This window comes from Peromyscus eremicus, unplaced genomic scaffold (genome assembly GCF_949786415.1).
Source record: "Peromyscus eremicus unplaced genomic scaffold, PerEre_H2_v1 PerEre#2#chrX_unloc_1, whole genome shotgun sequence".
NCBI lineage: Eukaryota > Metazoa > Chordata > Mammalia > Rodentia > Cricetidae > Peromyscus > Peromyscus eremicus.
In genome coordinates, this window is record NW_026734288.1 from 5,323,632 (window position 1) to 5,346,949 (window position 23,318).

General features: G+C 37.2%; 1 pseudogene; it reads right to left on the minus strand.

Annotated features, from left to right (window-relative positions):
• Positions 1 to 10,092: 10,092 nt before the first annotated feature.
• Positions 10,093 to 23,318, minus strand: part of LOC131900943 (zinc finger protein 431-like) — a 52,689-nt pseudogene continuing 39,463 nt past the window's right edge.

Consider the following 23,318-nt stretch of genomic DNA (forward strand, 5'->3'; position numbering starts at 1 on the left):
ACACATTAACATCTACTTATACTCCTTAAGGAAACTAGAACTACTTTAGCAAATATATTTCTTCTTATATACTTATCATATTTCTTATTTAAACTTACATTTACAATTAGTATCTTTACTTCTTACAAGCTTATTACTACACGTCTTAAGACTACCTTAGATATTTCTTGCAAGCTTATTTTCTTAAAGGAACTCTATAGATCTATTTTACAAACTTATACAGGGCTACCATTAGGATATATTTAACTTAGCAAACACCTAAAGATTTCTTAACACAGATCTAACAAGATAATTTTTACAAACTCACATATCTTATTTTCATCTTTTTCTATTTCTTACTCTTAATTATTAGTACTATCTCTATTAGACAGATTCTCTTAACTAGACAGGAAGTATGTACATCATTTCTAAAGTTTAGAGTTTATAGTCAGCTTTGTTATAAAGCACTGGGATTTAGTGAGTGTTGTTGTTATAGAATTGTGATAGTTGTTGCTAGGGGACTGTAACCTTCCCAGGATGATGCCACACTCCAAAGTTGCCAGTTCTCTCAGCCGTTCCAGACTGGCAGAGATGCACTGTCAGCGGTAGACAGTTTTTAACTAGAGGCTGTCCCTTCTCCCAGATTCATAATAGTCCCCTAAGTGCTTCAATTCAGACAAACGTTTCTATTACAACAGTACTTTTGGTTTGTTCTACCGAAAAACTTCACTTCACACTGAGGGTGAAATTACTGTATTTAGCTGCTGTAAAGCTCTTCGCCAAATACTGCACAGCTATTAAGTGATATAAAGTATTTTTCCAAAGGAGCTAGTAAAGCCAAAAGCGGCACAGCTCTGAACTCTGTTTCCTCACTGCTTGCATAAACCAGTGACAAAACCTCAGAAACACTGATCGAGCCACTTTCATTCTGGTTCCTCTATAGGAACATTAGAGCTGACCCTTCCTTAGTTCCACGCTCCTTACCAGACGCTCCGGTAAACACCGAGCTTCATTCTCCTCTTGTGAAAAAACACAAACATGTCCTCAATCCCATATTAACACAGGATTGGGACCCTCCATAATCCCGAGCAGGGATCTTTCCATTTCCCATTACCCTCAGCTAAAGGACCAGGAAGATTGGAGTGAGCTCTAATATGGCCCACAAAGCATGGCAGCTTTCTTTTGTGAATAGCATCTTTAATTTGTTGAAACATTTTGACTTGGTTGTTAGTTCCAATATTTTCACCAAAACTGTTACTATTCAAAGGAGTCAAGAACATAGATGTTCTTTCATGAAACATATCCTTCATTAGCTTTCTTTGAGAAAAAGCATTTTTAGGACTTAGTATTTATTTCTTATAAGGAACTTTCAGGTGAAGCAACTCTTTTGTAAGACAGCTAGGTTTTCTGAAGTTTGTTTCTCATCTATAAAGCAGTCATTTCTTTTTGAATGCCTGTTTCTTATCCCCTTAATTAGATTTGCAAAGGAGTCACTCATTGCAGGCTGTTTGCTCAAGATGTAAAGAATTTTTAATTTCACATAAGTTTCCTTCATATCTAAGACAACGTTCAGTGTATAAACTGCTTTCTCTTGCTTTCTTAAAGATTTTAAAGTGGCTTGTTTGCTCTTAAAGGTAGCTTTCTGTCATTCAACTACCGTAAAAACTTTGCACAGCTATTAGGGTAAATAAGTCATTTTACCAAGGAGCCCCAAACCGCGAGGCACCTAGTTCCGTATCCTTTCAATTTTTCATTGGAACTGACACTTAAACTCTTAGATGATTTTCCTCCTTATTCTTTTAAAAGCTGTATTTTAAGTTTACCATTAACGTATTTTCGAGCTGACAAAAGTGTTTCAGGGCAATGTCGCCATCTTTAGTGGAAAAACTACCTTTCCCAGAATGCATTTCCCTTACATCAGTCCATAATAATATCAGTCCCATATCAGTTCCTTATATCAGTCATTTCCCGTCGTTCTTTTTGGGTCTAAGAGTCAACTTCTAAGTTCTTTTTTTTTTAGCAGACTTGCTTACAAATTCTTGCCCAGGAGGTTTGAACAAAGTTTTTGCTTTTGCAACGGGAGATTTGAACAAGCATTTTATATTTTCAATTATGGAACATTGGGAGGTTTCTGGTCTCTCCTCAGCTGGCTTTAACAGGTGTCTCTCCTTTAATTGACACTGGCCCCCAAATCAGAACTGCACCTGCCTCGTTAGCGCGCATTGAGGTGGACAATTTCTGATAGCAACTTTCCTCGGGGCTTGTGTTTGTCTTAGCCAGTCAGTGAAAAACATTCACAACAGAGTTTTTTCATAGCTCTTTCAGAGAGATTTTCTCCCACTGATCTATCTCATTTTGCTTGTTCCTCCCTTCCCCAGATGCAGAGCTTCAGGTATCTGTCTGCAGCTCTGTTCCCCTCCTAGCTGCTTTTGGAGGTAGGGGCCTTTTTTCTCCCCCGGAATCTGCCTCAAATTCTAGCAGCTTTTCACAGGTCATGTATTTTCTGGGGAGGAATATGTCCCTTCTGTTTCTTCGAAGTCTTTTTCCCAGACAGTTCCCAGTTTGGTCTCAGTTTATCCCCTCTACCCCAGAAACAGTTTCCGACACTACAGTGGCGGCTTTCCCTGCTACTGAAGGTAGGGGCTTTAGTCCGTTTGTTTTCGGGGTCTGTGTGGTTTGCGTACAGACTGAAAATCTAACAAGGGAGGTTTTTGCCGTTTCTAAACTCCCATTAAGACAGGCGTTTTGTTTCATCAGGCCTTCACCTGGCCCAGTCAGTCCCCCAGTGGGTTGTGTTTGTCTGGGTGTTCAAGGACAGAGCTTAGGCCAGAGGCAATCACCCCTTAGGGCCACACTCCATCTCACAGGAGTCAGTTGAAACAAAGCTTTTCTCAAAGAGGTGCTTTCTCTGACTGAAAAGAAAACTTTACTCCTGGATAGTTCTGTTCTGCCCTGGCTGGGCTCTCTCCCCAGACAGCGTTCTGACTCAGCAGCACGACTGCTTTAGACACAGTTCAGCTTTACTGTTTTCTCAGAAAGGTCCTTACTCTGATAGGAAAGCTTTTTCTCAGATTTTTTGCAGCTGTGGACCTATCAACCCGGGACTTGTAGGAAAGTGGACAACTGTGCTGTTCCCACTGGCTTTAGTTTTGTTCATTGGCAACCTTCCCCTGGGTCCTGCACGTTCCTGCCTCAGCTCTGTGCTCCAGGAAGTTTGCAACTGCAGGAACCCTAGTATCCCTGAAATGCACCCCAACTCAGAGAAGCTGGCCAGTCCCTCTGGGTTTTTGCTCAGAAGAGAGGATACAAAGCTAACAGTTTGCATTGCTTCAGGGGATCTTTGCATTAGGACCATTAGGAGCACCTTTTCATTCTGAAATGCTCAACTCAGAAACAAAACCCTTGATGCCTCAGCTTGGTTGTAACTGAAAAGCTTGGCTTTTTTGCTTTTCTCAGGTAAAGTTTCCCGCCCTTTTGGACTCTCTGTAGCTTTTTGCCCACACTCTCCCAAGCGTTTCCCTTAGGGTACTCTGACCCACTGTCTTTTACTGGCTTGAAGAGACAGAGCTTAGAAGAGGTTTTTAGAAACTTGTCCCTGCCTCCTGCATTGCAGGGAGGATTTTTAAAGCTTGAAAGAGAACTTAGAGGTTTTGCTGTCTTAAGTTTGTTGTTTTCCCTTTGAGCTAATTACAGGTGGTTCCCATATTAATATCTTCAGGTGATTCTAATTTTTCCTTCTGAGAGTTTTTAAGTTTTTAAGTTTAAGAGAGCTTTTAAGATGAAGGCTTTTTAGAGAGTTTTTCCCCCCAAGTTTTTCAAGAAAAGCTTTTAGTTTAAGAGAAAGATTTTTTTTTCCCCAAGAGAGAAAGACCAACTTTTCCCAAAACTTCCCAACTTTAAACTTTGACTTCTTACACCCCCATTTTTGCCTCAGGGAGAAATTACTTTCTCCTGCCGCTTGGACTTAGCATTTCAGCAGTCCCCAGGTCAAAAGCTTCCATAGGAAACTTCTTCCCCAAATGCTCAGAGAAGAGCTTTTTTACTACCCAAAAAGCCCAAAGAAAGATTTTTTTTCCCAGTTTGCGTTCATAGCCCCCAAAGTTAGAAAATTGAAGAGTTTTTCTGTCTAGTTGCCTATTTTTTTTCTACACAATCTTACACTTCTAAGTTTTTCCTAAACTATATTACTACCCTATGCCTTATACTTATTTTTCACAGATAGAAATTGAGAAAGGGATAGAAGATAGAAAATTTTGACAGAAGAGAATTTCGCTGCAGCATCGGACATCCTTCCAGTCTGCTTTCCTTTTCTCTCGAGGATAAAACCCCTGCCTCTCAATATATATATAAAATATATATTTTCCATAACACCAGCATGCCTCATCCACTGGCAGGGCTGAACTCAGCACTTTCGCCAAAAACTCTGTAATAAAACTTATTTTTCTTTTTCTTTAGTCCCTATTACTTTGTCTTTAGTCCCCCCTTTTTTCTTTAGTCCCCTTTTTTTTCTTTTTTCTTTAGTCCCTGTTCATGGCGCCATTCTGTGGGGCGTTTACCCAACCACCCCCACAGTTCCCCAGAGTTTTCTTGAGTGCGAGCAGCAGGAAATATTAGATAGAAGGATTTATTGTGGAGAATATCGCGGAGATAAACAGATAGAAAATACAGGATAGCCTCGAGAGGGCCTGGAACCTATTCCAACAGGCCCCGACTGTCTCTGCCCCAGGGTTTTTATAGAGACGCCAAGGGGTGGAGCAAAAGACCTCCTTCCCCAGCACAGCCAAGTGCAGACCATCCCAGACACCTGCACTCAGGCCCGTGGTCTAATCATCCTCTATTCGGACCTGCTGGGTAAAGCCACGAGGAACCTGAGAACGGGCTCCCACAATAAATATATGATACTGAAATAAAGTTGATAATTATTATAAAATTTCTTCAAGTTTCTTTCTAATGAGTTTTTTGGTGTCTTCATTTTCCACATTCTTCATACTTGTAAAGTTTCTCTCCAGTTTCACTTCCAGATAAAGAAGTGTTGAGGATGTGGTAAATGAATTTTCACATTCTTTAAATTTGTAAGGCTTGACTCAGATATGAGTTCTGTAATGATCATTAACAGAAGAGCAAAGGGTAAAAGACTGGATGCATTTTTAGCTTTTCTGTGGTTTACCTCTAGTATGGATTCTCTGATGAACATGAAGAGATGAGACATGCCTAAAGCACTTTCCACATTCATCACATTTATAAGGTTTCTCTCCAGTATGGATTCTCCTATGACATTGAAGTTTAGAGGATTGAACAAAGGACTTGCCACAATCATCACATTTATAAGGTTTCTCTTCAATATGGATTCTCCGATGAACAGAAAGAGATGAGCCATACCTAAAGCACTTTCCACACTCATCACATTTACATGGTTTTTCTCCAGTATGGATTCTCTTGTGACATTGAAGATTGGAGGACTGGATGAAGGATTTTTCACATTCATCACATTTATAAGGTTTCTCTCCAGTATGGATTCTCTGATGAACTTGAAGAGATGAGCCATCCCTAAAGCCCTTTCCACAGTCATCACATTTGTAAGCCTTCTCTCCAGTATGGATTCTCTTATGATATTGAAGATTGGAGGACTGGACAAAGGACTTTCCACATTCATCACATTTATAAGGTTTCTCTCCAGTATGGATTCTCCTATGACATTGAAGTTTGGAGGACTGGACAAAGGACTTTCCACATTCATCACATTTGTAATGTTTCTCTCCAGTATGCATTCTCTGATGAACATGAAGAGATGAGTCATGTCTAAAGCACTTTCCACATTCATCATATCTATAAGGTTTCTCTCCAGTATGGATTCTCCTATGACGTTGAAGTTTAGAGGACTGGACAAAGGACTTGCCACATTCATCACATTTATAAGGTTTCTTTCCAATATGGATTCTCTGATGAACAGAAAGAGATGAGCCATCCCTAAAGCACTTTCCACACTCGTCACATTTATAAGATTTTTCTCCAGGATAGATTCTCTTGTGACATTGAAGATTGGAGGACTGGACAAAGGACTTTTCATAGTCATCAGACTTATAAGGTTTTTTCTAATATGGATTCTCGGATGAACCTCAAAAGATGAGCCACTAGTAAAGCATTTTCCACATTCATCACATATATAAGTTTTCTCTCTAGTATGGATTCTGTGATGAACATGAAGGTATGAGAGTTTGCTATAGGACTTTCCACAAGCATTACATCTGTATGGTTTCTCTTCTGCAGTGTGACTTGAATCATTTTGAGTTATAATTGAATTGAAATCAAAGAATTAATCACAGTCTTTAACCTGGCACATTTTTGTTCCAGTATGCTTTATATTATCCATCTCTAGACTTGAGGATTCAATTGTGACCTTTATACATGCATCACCTGTTTGTCTCTCATAAATATCTTGAGTACTAGTTCCATTATACTGAGTACAGTTTGAGAATTCATAACGAATTTGGTCTTGTTGGTTGTTTGTCCAATGATTCTCTTGGCTATGGTCATGTTGGTGCAAAATCTTTGAGTATTTATCAAAAATCTTCTCATGTGCATGGTTTTCAAAATGATTAACTGTCAAGCAAGTATTTATGTGAGAATTGCTAGGAATTATGTCATCAGTACAGTTAGTCCATGAGTCCTTGCCATTAAAAGGTATTTCAAACTGACTATTCTGGTAAGTATTTAGCAAAGAAAACCTACCAAGGTCATTATTAACATCACTAAGTATATAGGAATTTTCACAAGTACTTTCCCTATGGTACGTATTATGCCACATTTTATTCTTAAAATATTTATGTTGATCTAAATTGTAGAAATTTTCACATAGGGGAAGTAATTGTTCAGGAAATTCTACCAAATTTTGAGTAGAGGATATAGCATATTGCTGATGATTTAAATATTTTTCTGTGCTTAAAACATTCCTTTCCTCAGGGACTTTTGGAATACCATTTACTCCCACAGCACTTGAAAAGTATTGCAAAGAATTTGAACTATTACCCTGTGTGTCCCTTTGTGAAGTTGTCGCATATCCATGTAGAGTATAGCCAGGTGTCCATGCTTGGAGTGAATATTTTTCCATATAATTATTAGGTTCTGAACTTGTAACTGTCGCAGAGTGTACTCTCTTTGGACACACTAGGGGTTCTTGATGTTTTTCCATAACTAATACATTTGGTATCTTTTTCAAAAACATAATTCTCATTGAAACATAATTCATAGTCTCTGTTGTCATGATGATAATTCCAGAACTTCCTTGTATGTAACATGGCAAGTCCATGATTTTCCACTAAGCCTGCTCTTTTTTCCTGTAAAGAATCTTGTTTGGACTTCTGTTGAAAAACCTCCTGGGTCTGGTAATATGACAAATCTGGAAAAATTAAAACAAACAAACTCTTGATTTGTCAAATAATTTGAAAACAATATGAGAATATAATGCATAAAATGACAGCAGTTTGTGGAACATATCAAGGCTGTATAGTAGGAAAATTTCTAAGTTTGGCTGTAGGAACTAAATGTACTTGTGTAAAATGAGTGTAATTCATGGAATGTTTGATCTTCATGAAGTCATATAACAGGCAAACTTAGACAACAATTTTGGGGAAAAGTTTGAAGCTCTCTCCCACTTGCCATGCTAATTGGGAACATGTCTATTGAATTTACTGCTATGATTCTTTCTGCTTACACCATTATAATCTAAGAAATCACAGGTTTTTTTCTGGGCTCTACTCCTCCTTGTGAAAAGCCTGTTCTTTCCTTTTTGATAACAGAGCAACCTTAATTGCACCCCAACTCATTTTCTCCCACAACGACAGCATGCTCCTCATCCCTTCTATAGGCATACACCAGAACCTGCTCAATCATGTCTGCCATCCACTCTGTTTTATTATTCTTCTACATAAGATTGAGCCAGTAGGTGTTTGCCAATATATCCTCTCATCCACACACAACAAATTCATAAGCAACTTATGATCACCTGACTCTGGATCATTTCCTGAGCATATGATCAATATAAAAACTACAACCAGACCTGCTAACTCTTACAAATACTGAGAAGGACCCTGGCATTCTTATATCCCTTGAAAGGGACAAAAGAATACTTCCCAATTCTCCTTCATGGAAACCATCAGCACTTTTGATAACAGTCTGGTAACATACATTTTTAACTTATTATCAGACAGGTGATTCCACAATATCCCCTCATCCACATTCCCTCACCAACTACAGTTTCCAGCCTTTATTCTACCCTATGTGCCCATATCTAGACTGACATTCTCTGTCCAGAATACTCCTACATTTACTTTCCCAATTGGATGCACATCCTGTAAATCTGCCCAGCCCCTGTGCCTACTTGACACCTCACCATCCCTGCTATATCAAACCTTCACACATTAGCTTCTCTATTTTTATTGTGGTCTGTTCAGTCTTCTTTGTGCACCAAAAACAAGGAAATTACAAATTAGTTCACAGGACCAATTTTGATTGCAAGAACATGATTACTATACATGCTAGTTTGAATAACAATGCTCCCTAATGGTCAGATACTTGACAACTTATTTTTTTATATAGCCACAGTATTTGACTCAAAGTACGGGCTTAATGCATAAAATGCGGAACTGAGTTATGACATTGAAGTGTAAGAACTACACACTATCTTTAGTCTCCTTTCTGATGCTTGCTTGAAACTTGACAAGTGAATGTTATCTGTTCTTTTGGCAATGTCTGCTGCCTCTTGACTTCGTTCCATGGCATAATGGAGTCTTATTCTCATGGTACCTTGAGCCCAATGAAACCCTTAGGTTTACAAATTTCCATGTTAAATGTGTTTCCTCTCAGCAGTAGAAAAATCATATAGAGAATACACAAGGTAAAGGTAGGATTTAATCCCCACCAAGTCTACTAGACTTGATTGAGTATTTCTCAATCAGTAATGATCATAATACCTAAAATATAAGAACTATCTTAAATATTATTAAAATAGTCAAAGTGCCTAAATTAGACACCAAGAAACAGCCCAATAAAATCAATGAGGAGAACCTTAAACACCTGAGTAATGTAAGAGACCACAGAGACATAAGGGCAAATTAAATGAAAAAAGTACAGTCTTAAAAAATAAATTAAGCCAGATGGTGGTGGCACACACCTTTAATCCCAGCACTCAGGAGGCAGAGGCAGGCGGATCTCTGTCAGTTCAAAACCAGCCTGGGCTACCAAGTGAGTTCCAGGAAAGGCACAAAGCTACACAGAGAAACCCTTTCTCAAAAAACCAATAAATACACTAATTAATTAATTAAAAAGTATAGATTTATTGATGAGAAATCAGTCTGAAATAAACTTGGAGCAGGAAACTAATTAGAAAAGTCAAGGTAAAGCTTTATAAGCAGGACAGAAAATTTGCAAATAGAATATCAAAAATAAATACAATAAGTAGAGGAATTGAAATGCAGGTCAGAAATATGTATATGTATTTGAATATTTCACAGAAAAGAAATACACAAGTAATGCTATACACCATAGGAATGTGGAATACCTTAAATAAGGTATATATATATACCATAACACATATATAACATAAGAATCTTACCTCAATTGCATAATGAAATCTTCCTTAAGATAATGAAAGAAAAAGTTGCCAAACTCCAGAAAGTCATGATATTGCAGATACTGAAAACATTCACAACAACAAATAGGCAAAAATATAAAAAAGAATTACCACATAGCAAGCCTTAATTAATAGACAGAACAAAACAAGAGTATTAAAAGGTGAAGAAAGAAAATAAATATCTCATGTAAAACAGAGCCCATTAGAATAATGGCTGATTGATTTCACAGGAGAAGGTACTAACCAAAAGTGCCAGGAACAGTGCAATCCTAAAGAGAATAAGGGCCTATACTGACTACTGTACTAAGCAAAAATATCTGCTATAATTGAATGAGAAGAAATTTTTAGGAATTAGAAGGTAAGAAATGATTCATAACATGCACATTAATAGAAAACAAGAGACAAGAAACAGTATTTAAGACTGACAAATGGACACAGGCAACTCCAACCAGTACAGCAGAACTTCACCTCAACTTTTTCTTCTCTTAATCCAATCCCACAGTCCCATCTTCAGCTCTGATAAAATGGACTGCTGCAGTTTCCCTGCTGCCTGTGATTTCATTTCCATTGGACAACAGATCCTCCAATTCTAACATTATTCTCACAACCTTTCTTGATCTTATCACCCAAATCTGGCAGGAACTCTCTGGAAGCCCACAGGCCACTCCTGCCAGGGCAGACATTAGGTTAACTCCAGAACTTCACTTCTCACCATGGCTCTTTAAGTCCAATACAATAGTTTCAGCCCCAGTTCTGTAGCAGAACTGTAGCAGCCTTAGCCTTCCTTATCTCTGAGGGATTCCACAGACCAACCCTGAACCTTCCTTCTACAACTGATTGCATTGTCTCAGACTCCAAATCCAGCAGAAAAAAAAAAGACCCAAGAACCAAACTGAGAAGGGAAGCAGAGAGGCAAATTGCTGATCTTCATCTTTTTCTCTGCTCTTCTAAATCTATCCCCCAAGACTCATGCCCAGATCTGGAGAAAACACAACACTTCTGAAGCCATTTCTTTCTTCCTGCACCAATCTAAAATGGATCACACAGATTTCCCCATCCAAATCTTTATCGCCTAACTCATTGCTTTGTTCCTACCTGAAACTCCAGAAGTCATTCTCTTCAAACACAGAGGCCATCGTGACCAGAGAAACAAAGACACTAGTTGCATATCATTACTTCTCCCTCCATGCCTCCATGTCCTATTTCCCAATTTTATACTCAGATCTTTATCAGACATTCTGCTGTTGACTCTCCGCACTCATGGTCCACTTATAGGTGAATAAAACCATGAAGACAATGATAACAAAGCTTCAATCTGTAGAATCAGAGGAGGAATGAAACACGTATATCTTCTTATAAAAGGGAATAGAATAAACAAGTATAGATAATTTGGAGACTGGAATGGGAGGAACTCGTGTGCAGGTTGAGTAGAGATGGGTTTCTAGGCAGGAATACAGGGAGAGACTGATAACAATAATGGGCATTTGAGGGGTAGTATTGAAACCAAATTTAATTGGAACTACCCAAAATATGAAAGATATTTTAAAAAATATTGCCAAATAATGTGGGAATCAGAGTCTCAAATGTCTCTCTCTTATGATCTAACACATATTTCAGTATGAAAATTGTGTTACATACAATTGAATGTTAGCCAAGTGGACCAAAGTGTATACCCAAACAAACCAGGATTTTCCCAGTTCTAGACCTTTATCTCTGAACTGAAAACAAAGTTTAATTGCTGGAGACAATAATTATACAAATCACTGAAAATAGAGAGACCTAGTGCCTACAGAGAGCTTTAAACCCCTATTTTGTTTGTTACAAGAACAATATCTTTATTTTAAATAGAAACATATATGCCAAATCAGCCAAAAAAACCTTTATCTTCAATGGTATTCTGCCAGCAAGATAAGGTAGGACAAAGGTGGAACAAAGCTTGATGGAGCAAGCAACCAATAATTGATTTGACTTAAGGCCATTTCTCCAGATGGATATCACTCCTGACATTTCTTAGGTGACCATAAACTTCATACTAGAAATGCCCAAGGAATTAGGGTAAAACAAAATACTACTTGTCTAAAAAAATGTAGTGATAAAATGACTCATCATGATATTCTGCAATACTCAGAGATCAGTGTGTTGTTTATATATCATCATGGAAGAATTCTCCTACAGAATATATTAAAAAGTATATAGATATACTGCCAGACATGTCTACAGTGAGTCAGAGATCTTGAACACTCATTTCTAAATGAGATCTTTCTATCTAATACCTCCCCTCCATTGCTCAGGCAACCCTGCAGAAGAGGAGGTGGAAATAGTGTAAGAGCCACAGGGATGGAAAATATCAAGAAAACAAGGCCTTCTAAATTAACATGGGGGAATTTCATATGAACTCAGAGAGAGTGAAGCAACAAGCATAGGAACTATACATGTATATACATAGAAGTTTTCTGTGTATAAATTGTAGGTTCCAGTTTAATGGTTTTATGGGATTCATGAGCAGGACAATGATTTCTGATTATATGCTTATCATTTGATTACTTTTGTTCTGTTGTTTTTGTCTTGTAAAACTTTGATGTGATAGAATTTGTTTAATCTTATGACAATTTATTTTGTTATACATAAAGTAATCAAATCATGTATTTTGGACAAGCATGGCATAATAAGATACTGTAAGGCTAGACACCTCCTCTCTTATTAAGGATGGACAAGGCAACCCAGTATTAGAAAAGGATAGGAAAAGTAGGAAACAGATTCACAGACAGCCCCTGTTCCCTCTGTTATAAATCGCACTAGATGAATAAGCTATAAAACTGTTATGTATGTGTAGAGGGCTTAGGTCAGTCCCACCCAAGTTCTCTGTTGCTTCAGTCCCTGTGAGCCCCAATGTGTCCAGGTTATTTCATTTTGAATCTCAACTATATCTTTCCTATAGTTCAACTTGGAAAGGGAGAGGAAACAAGGGATCCATTTCTTGCCATGAAATCACTAGAGAAAGTATATATAGAAATTCTGAAATGCTTTAGCTATCAAGTTTCCCCTCTTGCTGTGAAATCTACTGTTCTACAATATTCCCTTTCATGCAATAGATAAAGGCCTCATCATACCTCTATATGTGATGTACATTTGTCTGTCTATTGCCTCATTCCTAAATTTTTTGCTTTGGTCAAGGTTGGTGAACAGCTTTTGTGTTGATACAGAATGTCCTGTGCATTAGAAGAGACATATGTCACAATATTCATATAACCCAATACAGTTGGAGTCCTAACACAAGGCTATACACAGAATAAGAGGAAAATAATAAAAGATCCATATTTAATTTCCTCATTGTAAATGCCTTGTTAAATGCTTTAAAATATTGAGATTTTTTTTCAGTTTTCTCTCTCTGTACATTTAGTGCCATTTTAATTACAACAAAGCAAAAATACAAGCATGGAACATCATGTGAAAATTGGTATCCATGCATGATATGCTATAGAATGGCTGCAACAATATATAATGTGAGATTGTAGGAATTATATCATTGTGCAGGAGGATTGATAAAAAACAAGAATGAGTTTATTGTAAGTTATATGTTATATGTATGATATATCAATATATGTTATATACCAACTTTCAACAATTTGAAAAAAGACATGTAAGCCTCATTAATACAAAATATATATGTCTCCTAATAACACTTGATAGAAATATCAGGGTAAACTACTAATAATGTAAAAAAAATATATAAACTCACCTGTAGAGACCTGGTTGGTGTAGTTCTTCAACATGTCACTGCCAGGCAAACAATTCTCAGCAGAGTCCAGGCAACCCAATTCCTCCTGGATGAAATCTATGGACACATCCTTGAAAGCCAACAGGTTTAGAAAAAAATTGTTTTTCTTATTAATTATTTGATGGCACAGAGAAAAATTGGTTAAATATGAACCATTGTCTTGTCATTTATTGATATATATTATTTGAGTACATTGGCTGTGAAAGAAGAATGGTGTGAAATAAGTGCTGGTGACATGATGGGTAGAGAGGCATGGAATCAGCCTTAAAGGGGAAATCCAGACTGAAATGTGCTGTGTGATTTTGGCTTTTTGATTCTCAGGCAAGAAAAGCATGAAGCTAAGTGAGGCAATTTTCTTCTCTATAACTCTTGCAGAGAAAGACATGGTTGTCTAAAATACATGAGATGCCTCCACTTTTCTGAATAGAAAAGACGAGTGAATGGTGATAGGCAGAGGGATGATTTGAGGAAGACACTGGAAGGTGAGGAGCAAGGGAGGGAAAGCTCTAGTCAGGCTGGAGAAATTAATTAATTAAAATAGCAAAAAAATGTTTGAGATTACTGATATCCTGAGGCAGGGTCTCATACAGAACACACACAGGACATAGGCAAGTGAGACCATCAGAGCAGATGCAGATGTTGAAGTGTGGCATGTAAGCCTCAAGCTAATATTTTCTAAAACTAGATATTCCTATGAATGTATCAGTGAATCAGTGCATAGGAGCTAAAGGGAGTGATTTATGCTCTGCAGTCATATCCACAATCGAGTGAACATCTAATATTACTAAATCCTTTAGGAGACTGCAAACTGCTTTTATAATAAAAAAAAATCTGGATTTTCAGATGTCACCTGCTGTTTTCAACTGCTTCTTGCCCAGAAGCAGTTTGAAGCATGGTACTTCACAAAAAGATAAAGATATTGAAACCAACCCTGTGATCAAGAAGTACTTAGCAATAGCATAATATATTTTTAAGGTTTGTAATTTTTACATGTCTTATGGGTGATGGGAGAGTAGGAGAGTTCAGAAACTATGTGGAAGGATAATGACTCTAGGCACAAATATAATCCCACCACAATAGAAATATTGTTTTTTATTAGTTTTTTTATTTTACATATCAATCAAAGATTCAACTCTTCTTCCTGTCTCTCTAGCCTCCCCCTCCCAATCCTAGAATTATTCTTAACTATATGTATGTACTTGTATAAAACCCAGTTGGAGTGGACATGACCTACATGAGTGGCACTGCCTTGTCTTTTTGGATAGATTTTCACAATGTATCAAATGAAAGGGCCAGTTAAAGGCATGGCTTACTTCTTTTTGAGTGTGTTGTGTTCCCACTGAATGACCCCATAAGCTCACTTATTTGAATGCTTTTCTCTTAGAAGGTGGATCTCTCTAGCAAAGATTAGAAGTTGTTCCTTCATAAAGGATGTTTCTCATCTTGAATGGACTTTGATCAAAGGCACATTGCAGGCTTGAGTAAGCTATACAAATGTAAAGGCAAAGAACTTAGCCCTGCATCAGCATCTCTGCCTTTAACAGTTACAGTGCAGATACAGAGTGTTGGAACTTTACTCCTGTGTCACAAGGGAGTAAAGATGATACCTGAAGAGACACTCCAGTTTCCACATTAATCCTGATTAAATTTGCATATTCCTCTGTAAACTTCCTCAAAGCTGTTCCTACTGTGAACTCTAAGTGATGAAGGCAAGTGTGACACTCCTCAGCCAGGACAAGAAAATCAGCATCAGCACCCATGGGAGAGATTGGTAGCAGGTGTCAGCACAACTGAAGGGCATTGCAGGCTCACTAGGAGGTTTGTAGCTAACAAAGAGAAAGAATTGAATAGACTCTTTATATCTAGTAAAAAAAGAAGAAGAAAAAGAAGAAAACACTCCTATTAGGAAATTTCACACTGCATTATGCCTGATGAATTGCATTTGGAAGTTTTATCACACTTGAGTACTTTATCTTAGTATATGACACAGTATGTCTTTTATAGAAATTCTATTTTAAACATTATTTTTGGCAAAGCAGAAATTCCATCCTGGTTTTATTTATTTATTTATTTATTTGTTTGTGTGTGTGTGTGTGTGTGTGTGTGTGTGTGTGTGTGTGTTCCTCTTTCTTTGACTTTTATGTAATGAATATTTGATCCCCATGAGGAAGGATCATGGGACATAGGTTGTTTCTCACTGAGTGAGATGACACAATTACATTCTAAGTAAGAAGTGAGTGTACATGTTTTTGTGTAATTCAAAAAAATTCTACATTATGCATTAATTGAGAAAATTTATCTAGAAAAAAATTAAAATACTGGGAGAAATGTGAAACGTGGGTAAACACACATGGGTCACATGCATTTAAACTGTTTACCTTCAAAAACACTTGAGAAAAAGAAAAAGAAAGCCTTGTCAAAGCTAGGAGATAAGAGCCGGGTAGTGGTGGCACACACCTTTAATCCCAGCACTCAGGAGGCAGAGGCAGGCAGATCTATGTGAATTCGAGGCCAGCCTGGTCTACCAAGTGAGTTCCAGGAAAGGCACAATGCTATACAGAGAAACACTCGAAAAACAAAAACAAAACAAAAAAACTAGGAGGTAAATTAAACATTAGGAGTTGCTTCAAATTAAACAGTTCTGTAACAACAGACAACATATCTCATCTCCATTTATATACTTACCTGAGAATATGTCATCTCTCTTTTCCCTTCCATGTGGATCCTCTCAGGAAACTTTATTTTAAAATTTCACCTTCCTGATAATATTTCAGATTACAAAAGCCCAACAGCACACTATGCTTGCTACCACACACCGAGACTGGAAGTCAAGGTTCACAATCCTTATTCCCTATTCCAAAGCAGAGCCAAGATACAGAGCGCTACCGGCCCTCAGAGGCAGATCAAACTGAAGGTCCTTTCATGCATTCAGACCAGCATCTTGAAGGGCTTCAGTATAGAGGTGGGAATGTAATTGAATTAACCTGATACACCCAGGAGAGCTAGCTAGCCATTTCAAATGGAGGCTGCGCACAGGTGTTATTCAGAAGCCTTAAGGATCTCCAAGGACCCACACATTCTCTTTCTCTCTAATGGTTGATTAAAATAACATTGATGCTCCCATTGAGAATAACAAACAAAATCTGTGGAGTAGACGCAAATGAAAGTATTTCAACAGAAAGAAAAACCTAAGTGTTTGTGGCTAAGAAGCATGAGGGCAATCCATGCCTCTATAAGGTCTTCAGTGATTTTTCCCATTGTCTCCCATGACCTTGTTTATTATAATGACTTTTGTAGTATAATTAACTTTATTTTTTATTTTGGTTTATGAAGACAGGGTTTTTCTGTGTCATCAACTTGTCTATCCTAGAACTCACTGTATACAACATAGTGGCTGCAAACTCAAAGAGAATGGCTTCTCTATGCCTCTCCAGTGGTGGGATTAAATGTGAGAGTTGGCTGATAATGTCATAAGAAAAATATATAAAAAGAAAAATGGACACACAAAATGGCTGGAATTTGGTGGACCCTTCCCTCTGATGGAGAAACAACATTAGGAATCTTTGCCTATTCATTACAAAGAGATGACAAATGTTTTAGGGATAATATCTACAGGTAGAGCAGTCATTCTATCCAAATGAATAAGGGGGTTGGTTTAGATCATGTCAGGAGGGACATTCTTTGTAGGGGAGCACAACTATTGGAGAAGGCTGGGGTGAATATTTTTTGAATACTATCAATATCCACACTGAGCACAGGAGGCTTTCTCGTTCTGTTGGGCCTGAAGTTTTTGTTTTTTTTTTTTTACAAATTTCTCATGGGCCTGAGTGTGTGCTCTCTGACATGGATGTTTCCCTGTACACAAAAGAAACTCGTTCATTCCTCCACAAATTCCAATGTTCTTCTGCACCCCAGAAACACATTTACTGATTTCTATGTTAGAATTTATGTCAAACAATGTACTAAGAAATAAACACATTTTACTTTGTATTAGGATCCATGGACCAGATGATACTAATTACATCTTTTACTACAAAATGATTACCTATCATGCCAAGGCAGCAGGTATTAAACACAAGGTATTAATACATTTATTGGGAATTTAGGCAAGGGGATAACTTAATGTTAAAACTTTTATAATATACACTTAGTTAAAATTGCAAATATCATGAACAAAACAATCTTCCTGTAGAATATAACACAAACACAAATATCCTAGCTTATTGATGTTTATAAATAGTTCTACCTGGCTTTAAGTCCTTATATTTTAAATCATTTTTGCTTTAGTCAATTTTCACATGAATTTGTAGCATTTTAAAAAATAATTTCTAAATCATTCTGTACAAAACTTTATTTTGTCTGTAGCTTGTTTACCAAGAAGCTGCTTGGTGAATATAACTTTTATTTCTTGGTAAAATGTTCCCAAATTTCATTTATACATATGTTTTTTTGTCTATTTTCTCTGACGTTGAGTAAGACATGAACATTGTTTAATATACTCTAATCAAGTCTTTCTATGTTAAAGAATATTTTCTATGTGTAAACAGTTGAACAATGATTATATATCAAATTTTGTTGCAACATAAATCTTAAGTAATATAAGCTCTGAGCTCAAGGCATTGGATTGCAACATTCTTTATATCTGTATTTTTTTCTCTGTAGTGTAAATTCTGTGTTGATCTCACAGAGTTAAGAAGTAGGTAAATGATTTCTCATACTGTACACATATAGAGTTTTTCTCCTCAATGGATTCTGTGGTGGGTTTGAAGAAGTGAGCAGTATATAATGTAATTGACAAATTCTTCTCATTTGTATGTTTTCTCTCCAGGATTGATATTTTGATGATCTTTAAAAGTGGAGTACTAGGCAAAGGTCTTGTCACATTCTGTACAGTAGCATGGTTTCTCTCCACCGGGAAGCCTCTTAAATGTCTTTAGTGTGAAGGATCTCCCACAGCATTTCACAGATTTCTCATATTTCATCCTCAATAAGGAATCTTGGATACCCAATAAGATTTAAAAGATGAGTCAAAAACTGTTTCCAAATTTTGATGCAAACTTTTATCTCCAGTGTTGCATAAATCATTTGAATGAAGTTTACATAGAAATTGAAGGATATGCCCTAATTTGTACACTTGCAAGTTTTCCACCAACATAATGTTTTGAATCCCTCTTTAAAATGGGTGATTTTACTGAACCTTTGCTATACTTACTCTAGTCCAATTATATTTGTCAGAATCACCATAGTTCTAGTTATATTACACTCACTACAATATCAGGATGCATTTAAAATTTCTTCTTTCAGAGTGCTTCTGTAAACCTTATCTTGGGTATGCTTCTATGAGAGAAAAGACTATGACTATTGTTCAGGCCCATTTGAAATTTTACATTGTTATAAGGATTTCTGAACAGTAATTTAGTGAGGATTGGTTAGTTCAACAGGAAAACAAAGTTTTCAAATTTCATTATTCATTGTAAAATTAATAAACTTGTGCTGTAAATAGTGTCTGAAAAAGAATATGTTGCACCTAAGAGCAATTTGACACTTGGTACAGTTTTCACTAAAGGAAATCTCCCATACAGCAGTCTTCCATATCAAGGAAGCTAGAATGTACTATTTCTTTAAAATTATGTGGCTGTCATGCAGCCTTTTTTTTGAGACAGAAAACATTCTATGACTAAGAGCTCCGTGGAACTTGTCACATTGAGGACCCTGGGAAATGTTCTGTACAGCTTACATTTCCACCACAAGTACATGGGGATGTTCTGTTTCTTAAGCATGGAGAGCCATCTTTTTTTTTACAGGTGGTTCCATGGATATGTTCACCACAGTTTCCTACTAAACAAAATATACTATATCCTTTTCAACAGATTTATTAATTATGTAGTATTTGTGCTTACTATTGGCTATAATAAGTACTCAGCACTGAGGCAGGGTATGGTGACTTATGACATTAATCCTCCCAACAAGAGGCAGTGGATGAAGGATATCTGTCAATTTGATGTCAGACTGATCTACATAGCACATTGCAAGACTGTAGGGCTATATACAAATGTCCTATCTCTAATCAAACAAACAAGAAAAATACTCCAGGGAGTAGGTAACACACAGAAACCTCAGCAATGAAAATACTCTGCATCATTAGAGCTTCTTGTATGCTCATTGAGTCCCTGATGTCACCTACAGAAAATTCACAATTCAGAATTCAGAGTCTTGCTTTATAGATTGATCTGAGGTACCTACTCCAAACTTCTGCTTATCTTTGAGGAAGGCTTGATACCCTGTTTCACAAATGCACATTGCATTGACGTAGGGATCAAATAATGGAATCTTCTGCACTTAGTATTTTAATTATTTTTATCTGAGATGAGTATATTAAAATAACATTTCTTCTAAAAAAAATTTTGCGTAGAAACTCTGGATTTTGAGTTACTTCCAGGTTGCTGAGCCATAATGAGACTAGAGTGCTCCAATTAATAAATACCCTTTCCTGCATAATTTGACTTCTTTGTATGGGTCCCATTTTCTAGTTCTAGTATCATATTTGGAACATGTATGAGGTCGTTTGCTTGTGAACACATGTGCATGGATATGTACATGTGCTTTATAGAAAACATTCTTGATTGTTCATCTTATTAACTGAGTCAAGATAAACACACAGCTGATCAAGATAGCTTGTCTTTCTGTCTTTCAACATTCTTATGGGTAGCCATTTTAACCTTCATCTGGAAGATCCAACCCCCATTGAGCCTTTGGTAACTGTCACACCTACAAGGCAGAGCCAAATGAGGACCTTGAAGACTTGAGATCCTGATGCACTATCTTTCTTGGTTCCTTGACCCTGGACGCTGGAGGTAGACTGAGCAGAGTTCTCCAGAGAACACCACTGGACTGTGCCACACCTTTCCTAGATCCTGCAACCTACCTATCCCTTCGTTTGTAAGTTACACCACTTAGTAAACCTCCCTTTTAACTATGTGGAGTGACCTTAATAATCTCACCAATATCCATGTCTCTGCCTGTAAGATCTGAATTAGAGGCTGGCCACCACACCTGGCATTTATTTGGGTTATGGTGATCTGTACTCTGCTACATTGTAATTTCATCCACTCCATTTCCCATTCCACTTATAAGAGTCTACTCACTTGTTACCTTTTCTATTTTTCCCAGGCTTGATACATATTAACAGTGTTGCTTCTAACACTACAAAGTTCATCAACTTCCCCATTTCTGTCTGAATATTTTATTTACTATTTCCATTATCCTAATTTTAATGAAGTCAGACACCCCTTAATTGTTAATTGTTGTTTCACTCCTTGATGAGAACGTCTTGATTTAATTTTGCTGAGGCACCTGACATTGTTTCCTCTTCTTTTTGTTGCTTTTGTTTTTCGAGACATGGTTTCTCTGTGTAGCTTTGCACCTTTCCTGGAACTCACTCTGTAGACCACGCTGGCCTCAAACTCACAGAGATCCACATGCCTCTGCCTCCCGAGTGCTGGAAAATTAAAGGCATGAGCCACCACTGCCCGGCTGTTTCCTCTTTTTTAATTTTAAAACATTTCCTATGTTTGATGTACATGAGTCTTCTCTGGTAACCTCTATTTTTTATTCATTCTCTACACTTTGCTTATAACTAGCATCATTGCCAAAGATTTATTAATGACATTTTCTTACATTGTGCATATTATTGATTATCCTCCTTTTAATGGCTCCCTCTTCTTTTTGCTCAGGAGCCTGTAATACTTTGGAATTCCTTCTAGATCCTTAGTGTTTTCTGTGTTCCTTTTCCATTCTCTTTCCAATCACTTCCTTTGAGAATTCGTCTTTCCATTTGACAGAATATTTTCTAATTTCATTAAGTATACTAAATATCTTCAACCTTATTCACATGCATATAAAAACGAGAGCAAAACATCCATGTGGGATAGTCAAAAGTTATTCCATTTTTGGAAAAACAGTCATGCTTTTTAAGAAAATTATTTTCAATTGTGATGATTCCCCTACAACTTTCATGATTTAAATTTTCATCAATGGTGAGTGAATTTCATTGTTTACATCCCATTTTTTTTTTTTTTGGTTTTTTGAGACAGGGTTTCTCTGTGTAGCTTTGCACATTTTTTGGAACTCACTTGGTAGCCCAGGCTGGCCTCGAACTCACAGACGTCCGCCTAGCTTTGCCTCCAAAGTGCTGGGATTAAAGGTGTGCACCACCACCACCTGGCTTACATCACATTTTTAATCATTTTCTGTGGAGAAATTTATGAATAACAGGAAGATATTCTTCCCTCTAGGGGCTTAAAAAACTTCATGTAACATTTTTGGTGATGGAAGAGTGAAGTGTAGTCTAAATATATGTTATGGAATTCTTAAAAATAATATATGTCCTGTTAAAGTACAAATATTTTCCAACCAATTCCTTCAGAACAAAGAAAAATGAAAAGTAATTCATCAAGTATTAGTAAATAAAAAGCTGAAGAAGGGGAGGAGGATTGTACAAGCTGGAGGGTCAAGTTCATGATGGGGAACCCACAGAAACAGCTAAACTGAGCTTGCAGGAACTCAGATACTCTGAACAAATGGTTAGGGAGCCTACATGGAACCATCATAGACCCTCTGCTTGTGTGTGACAGTTGTACAATTTGGTCTGTTTGTAAGGCTCCTAGCAGTGGGATCTTTACCTGTCCCTGGTGCTTAGCTGGCATTTGGGAACCTGTTCCCCATGCTGGATTACCTTGCCCAGCCTTGATGCAGGGGGAGGAACTAAAATCAGAGTTAATTTTATGTGTCAGGCTTTGATCAAGCCCATGAGAGGCTTGTCTCTTTCTGAATGGAGATGGAGCAGAAGTGAGGAGGGAGGTGGGGTAGATGGGCAGGCAGGAGAGAAAGTGTGAGGAGAGGAGAGAAAAGAAACAGTGTTCAGTATGTACAATAAATAAAAAAATGAAAATAAAATAAATCATTTACAAATTTTTAAGAGGAAAAAGAAGAACAAATCACTGTTTTGGGTATGGGGGTGTCTTAAAAATGAGAGACAGTATATTTCACTCTGTGAATCTACTAAAAATCAAACAAAATCACCACCCTGGGTTTAGTATATGGTCTTACTTCATTGAGGCTAATATGTTTTGCTGTTTGTAATTAATGAAAATATTTGAGTGCATGGGTGCAGGTGTCTCCAACTCTTCCATCTTTCCTTCATTACACATATAGTGCAAATTAAGCTCAGACCTCCCTTCTCTCACAACCCAAGTGGAACCTTTGGGCAACTAACTTAGAACAAATGGTTTTTCTTCATACTAGGTGCTTCAAGCTGTGGCGCAGTTTCCCTAGCTATGGAGTACTCTTCTGCCCTGCCAGAAATGAGGACATAAGAAAATAAAGGCAGTTTTATTTTAGTGACTCATAGACTCTCTTACTTAACAACTTGTCAGATTGTAGTTTGAGCTCATTTATGATAAAGTTGTAAATTGTCACCTAACCACAAATGAAGATATATTTTGAGCACCTAAATTCACTTTCTGACTTATTCCAGGCCATATGTGACCCCACTTCCTTTATTCACTCCCCTTTTGAATGAAAATGAAGCTGACTCTCAATGTTCTTATGGGGACCTTGAAAGCTTTTGCATTATATTGTGAAAGAGTGGCTGCTGCTGAGGTTGTAGACTGGTTCTTTGACATGACTGGCAGAATTTTGTCACAGAAGAATAAAGTGGGTAGAGCAAAGAGCTCAGTATGCTTAGAGATTTTTTCCTCAGATTATTCTCGCTGATGGTAGCAACTCTTCTGCAGACCCTGGGAAGGAGACTATTGGAGATTGGACCCCTAATAGTTACCATTAATGAGGCATTTAATGTTAATGATATTCTCTTCTATTAAGCTTTTTAACATTAACATTGTTAAATTTTGTTCACAATACAGCACACATTAG